The sequence below is a fragment of the Borostomias antarcticus genome (genome assembly GCF_949987555.1).
Source record: "Borostomias antarcticus genome assembly, chromosome: 4".
Classification (NCBI taxonomy): Eukaryota; Metazoa; Chordata; class Actinopteri; order Stomiiformes; family Stomiidae; genus Borostomias; species Borostomias antarcticus.
The window spans coordinates 5371131-5377186 of record NC_140237.1 but is presented as its reverse complement, the minus strand read 5'-3'; positions in this window follow the sequence as shown (position 1 = coordinate 5377186).

The following is a 6056-nucleotide window of genomic DNA, read 5'->3' as shown; positions in this document are numbered from 1 at the left end:
GATGCTCACGCTGAGAGAGACGCTAACCCTAGCTAGGCAGGGGAGCCAGCTCTGAACAGCCTGGAGGTCAGTCCCAGTCAAAGTCCCCAGGTCCTTATCTTTCAACAAACAGCTTTGGAGTGTATAAGAGAGTAGTTGATGCCAAGCTAAACAGCAGTGGCTTGACATATAGACCCTCTCAGTGGCTTGACATATAGACCCTCTTCTCTGCTCCTCTCCTTTTCTCTCTATATAATCGTGCTTAATGGACACGGCTCCAACAGGCAGCAGTGCACTTTAATGGATGGAGATTTAATAAATGATGATTGAATGTAAATCTGCTTTCAGACAACTGTGGCCCAAAAAGGCTTAAGAGCACGCTGAATGGGAAACACAGGGAGAATATTGTAGGAATGGTTTTGGGTCATAATCCGTAGATATACAGATGTTGAGGAATATTATTTTGCTTAAATGGATTAGGAAAGTGAAGAGCGCTCCTAGGGACAACATGACAAGCAGAGGCAAGCCTGAGTCTGAATAGAGCTCGCTTCTCAGTTTGAAATAAACTCTTCAGCCTTAGGACTTTTTATACCCCAACAAGCTTGATGACTTTTCTGGTGTTTTGAACAAAGCGACTACTGTAGGTAGTAATGTGGGGCAACCTCAGAAAGTGATAAGTGAAGCTTAATTCTAGCACTCCTGTGTTGTGTCACACTAACATTGGAGAGGAACGTCAAGCCAGCCAAAGCTGTGATCTAGCCAAAAGTCTTAGTGCTTTGGACCAAAACATCATTACTTGAACAATATAATTGAAAGAAATTGTTGTACAATTTCTCATTCAATATGGGTTAAGAAGCATTCTCCAAGTTGTCAGCCAAACGTATGGCAAACGCAGGTTTGATTATTTGTGGGTAGTTAGGGTCAGAAAAATTATTTATAATTTGTTTATTGACCTAATCTAATGTTTCAATCTACAGTATAACGTCTAATATCTAATATATCAAGTCCTTGATGCTGGCGTACAGTGCTCACTTATATTTATAGATTATTATTATTTTTATTTTCCATGAAAATCTTTTTGATGAATATTGAGCTGCTTAATCTATGACAAAATACATTTGTTTCTATTTTGGTTCAGTCTTTGATAGGATTCGACAAATCCAAAATTAAGTAATTTTTGCATACTTCCGGATTATAATTTAGCATCAAGTTAATCCATGGGTGGATCTATTTTTATGTTGGCCACATCATTTTACACAGGTTGATTAAAGCTTGCATAATCACACATATGAAATACCCACGGCCAAATACGTTTCACCTACAGTATTATTGTGTACTGACAAATGCCAAGCTATCAAATTAACCATGCAACAAAGATGTGTATTAATTTGAAATAGATTTGTTGAAGGGGTCATTGTTAGCAAGGAGGGCATATGATGATGGATAATAATGCCTCCAGGAATACAATCTTGAGGCAATATTATTGCCATAAAGGCACTTCACTGAACTGCAAATGTACTTGACTTTATGTATTATCTTGCTGGATGATATTTGAATCAGTTCAATGTGGAAAGAGGAGCCAGAAAAAGAGGTAGTGGCCTGCATATTGACCATCTCTTAGAGGGCTGCACAAACAAGCCCTCGTGACAGGAGAGGCACAGGGTCACAGTGAATGCATCCTACAGAAGGTTTAGTAGCCCCATCTGCTGGTGGAAACCATCTCTGCCCACCATCTAGAATTCGATTTTTGATGCTGTTTGTGTGGGATTGTAGCATTGACTAGATCCTACCTTACAATATACATATAAAACTGCAAAACCTGCAAAAGGTGCATTAAACAATGAACAGCGTATGAGTACAATAGATCACTCGCTAGTATATTTATTGATGATTGATTAAAAACCTTTATTGTCCCCACTGGGGAAATGTTGTTGTCAAACAGCTTAAGAACAGATAAAAGAGAACAGACAGAAACAATTCAATAAAATAAATAAACAGTGTAAGCTCAATAAATAAGCACAGTACAAGCTGAGATGCAAGCTAAAGTGCAAGTGCAAACTAAAGTGCTCAAGTTCATGTGCAGTCAAAGTCTGAGTAGCAGGGCTCTTCAACAGCCTATCAGCTCTGACTCCAGGGCTCCCCCACCCTGCAGGGCCTGGTTGTGGAGTAGGAGTGCAGCTGGAATGAAGGACTGTCCGAATCTTTTTGTACTCTGACAGGGGAGAACAAATTTGTGGCTGAATTTGCTCCTCATCCCCATCAGCTCACGATACAGCGGATGGGAGGGATTGGCCAACATGGCCGCCAACTTTTTCCTCATCCTCTGTTCTGCCACCACCTCTAGGCTGTCCAACCCGGTCCCCACCACAGAGCTGGCCTTCTTCACCAGCTTGTTCAGCTTTGTAGCATCCCTCACACAGATGTTGCTACCCCAGCAGGCCACGGCGAAGAACAGGACGCTGGCGACCACCTACTGGTAGAACATTTGCAGCAGCGTGTTGCAGACGTTGAATGACCTCAGCCTTCTCAGGAAAAACAGTCTGCTCTGCCCCTTCCTGAAAAGAGCCTCAGTGTTGTCGGTCCATTCCAGTTTGTTCTTGATTTGGACTTCCAGGTTCTTATAGGAGTCCACACTCTCAACTTCGGCCCACTTGATGGTGATGGGGGCTGGGGTCCCACTCTTCCTCCTAAAATCCACCACCAACTCCTTTGTTTTGCTGATGTTAAGCAGAAGGTGGTTGGTGTCACACCACTGCACAAAGCTCTCCACCAGGGCCCTGTACTCCTCGTCCCTGTCGTCTGTGATGTAACCAACGATAGAAGAGTCATCAGAGAACTTCTGCAGGTGGCACTCATCTGAGCTGAACTGGAAGTCGGAGGTATAGAGGGTGAAGAGAAAGGATGCCAGGACAGTTCCCTGGGGGGCGCCGGTATTACACACCACCACATATTTACATATCTCCTGTACATTCTGTAATACACATGATAATATACATACCATACATTTTATACACTGGGGATTGGCTAGTATTAGTGCAAACTAGAAAAGAGAAGTAAGACGCCTCCTTAACCCTCGGACAACGTTGTGGACACCAGTGGTCAGGGAAGCCATCCGACTGAAGAAGGAGGCCTTCCGGGACATGTTAGCCTGGGAGACCCCAGAAGCAGTTGCAGGGTATCGACGGGCCCGGAGGACTGCGGCCTCGGCCGTGACCAAGGCAAAGCAGCGGGTGTGGGAGGAGTTCAGAGAAACCATGGAGAAGGACTTTCGGTCAGCACCAAGGTGTTTCTGGAAGACCATCTGACACCTCAGGAAGGGAAAGCGGGGGACCATCCAAGCTGTATACAGCAAGGATGGGACACTACTGACCTCAACTGAGGAGGTCATTGAGCATTGGAAGGAGCACTTTGAGGAACTCCTGAACCCGACTAACCCACCCTCTACGATCGAGGCAGAGCCGGAAGATGAAGGGGGGTCATCGTCAGTTTCCCTGGAGGAGGTCACTGAGGTAGTCAAACAACTCCACAGTGGCAAAGCCCCAGGGACTGATGAGATCCATCCAGAAATGCTGAAGGCGCTGGGTGTTGAGGGGCTGTCTTGGTTGACACGCCTCTTTAACATTGCGTGGAAGTCCGGGTAAGTGCCAAAGGAGTGACAGACTGGGGTGGTGGTCCCAATATTTAAAAAAGGGGACCAGAGGGTGTGTGCCAATTACAGAGGCATCACATTACTCAGCCTCCCAGGGAAAGTATACTCTAAGGTGCTGGAAAGGAGGGTCCGGCCGATAGTCAAACCTCAGATTGAAGAGGAACAATGCGGATTCTGTCCTGGTTGTGGAAGCACTGACCAGCTCTTCACTCTCGCAAGGATCTTGGAGGGGGCTTGGGAGTTTGCCCAACCTGTTAACATGTGTTTTGTGGATTTGGAGAAGGCTTATGACCGGGTCCCTCGAGAGATCTTGTGGAGGGTTATGCAGGAGTATGTGGTGATTTTCATGGACAGGATATCGAGGCGTAGCCATGGGGAGGTGGGTCTGCAGTTCGGTGAGCTGATGATCGCGTCGCTGTTGTTTGCAGATGATGTGGTCCTGATGGCATCATCGGTCTGCGACCTCCAGCACTCTCTGGATCAGTTCGCAACTGAGTGTGAAGCGGCTGGGATGAGAATCAGCACCTCTAAATCTGATGCCATGGTTCTCAGCAGGAAACGGGTGGTTTGTCCGCTCCGAGTAGGAAATGAGTCCTTACCCCCAGTGAAGGAGTTCAAGTATCTGGGGGTCTTGTTCACGAGTGAGGGAACCATGAAGAGGGAGATTGGCTGGAGAATCGGAGCAGCTGGTATGGTTCTGCAGTCGCTTTACTGCACTGTTTTGATGAAAAGAGAGCTGAGCCAAAAGGAAAAGCTCTCGATCTACCAGTCTATCTTTGTCCCCACCCTCACCTATGGTCATGAAGGATGGGTCATGACCGAAAGAACGAGATCAGGGAAACAAGTGGCCGAAATGTGTTTTCTCAGGAGGGTGGCTGGGGTCTCCCTGAGAGATCGAGTGAGAAGTTCAGTCATCCGGGAGAGACTCGGAGTAGAGCCACTGCTCCTTTGCGTCGAAAGGAGCCAGTTGAGGTGGTTCGGGCATCTAGTGAGGATGCCTCCTGGGTGCCTCCCTAGGGAGGTGTTCCAGGCATGTCCGGCTGGGAGGAGGCCACGGGGTAGATCCAGGACCAGGTGGCGGGACTGCATCTCCACACTGGCCTGTGAGCGGCTAAAGATTCCCCATGCAGAGCTGGTTGATGCTGCTAGGGAAAGGGATATCTGGGGCCCCCTGCTGGAACTGCCTCCTCCGCGACCCGACCCCGTATAAGCGGATGGCGATGGATGGATGGACATTTTATACATAGACATACCTATATCTAGTTATTTAACCCAACTGTAAATGCAACCATGCATAGATTCAACCCATTCAGAAGCAGAAAGAAGTTTATTGCCAGGTATGGTTGCAGTCAAAAGGAGACTTAAGCAATAAACCACTCGAGGCCTGTGTGTTATAGTGATTTTATAACAGCTAGGGGGCTGTTATAAAATCACTATAACACATGGCCTCGAGTGGTTTATTGCTTTTATACAACGGTTACTACAACTATTAGTGTAAAATAAACACACAGCAATGTAAAATATTAACATTTATTCAAAACGAAGCATCATTCCCTCAATTCCGCCGAGCAAAATAGTTCCCCTAACAAAAGGGTTGCCAAGCAACAACAACAGCTACAATGCATGGGATCAAATGGGAGGCGCATTAATACTGAAAATGGAATGATATGCGGTCCCAGGTGTGTGTTACAAAGTATCTTAACACGGCTTCCAGCCAATCAGAATCAAGAACCAGAACTAACCATTGTATAATAAAGGTTAAAGGTTAACCTAAAGGTTTTGGTCATGTTGGACCGCAGCCTTCTGCCAGAGGGGAGTGGTTGAAAGAGTTTGTGTCCAGGGTGAGAGGGGTTGGCCCTGGAGGCATGCAGTTCTGACCTGGTGGGATGTCAGGTACAGCCAATCACCCTGTCAGCATTATTACCTCCACCCCAGCGACAGCGCAGGGCGTGAGGTCAGGTTTTTGGTGACGTGTGTGCATTTGTGTGTTTGTCTGTTAGCAGGATTACATAAAAACTACTGGACCGATCTTCACGAGACTCGGTGGAAGGGTGTAGCATGGTCCAACTTGGAACCCATTACATTCTGGAGTGGCTCTTAATCACGGGGCAGGCCCAAGAGCCACCCAAATACATCCGGGCCAGCCATTCACCTCCATTCGTTTTTTGGACTAGGATTGCACAAAAACTACCAGACAGCTTTTCATGAAAGTCAGTGGAGGGGTGTAGCATGGCCCAATTTAGAACTCATTCAATTTTGGTGTGCACAGAGCCACGAAATGCATTCAGGGGTGGAGGTCTGTGCTCTCTGAGCACCATTTCTAGTTTGTTTATTTGTTGCCCATTGATTTTTGGAGCGAATCAGATGCGAGGAAGGCGCCACACAGCAGCACAAACAAGGCTGCCCATTCACCTCCATTCATTTTTTG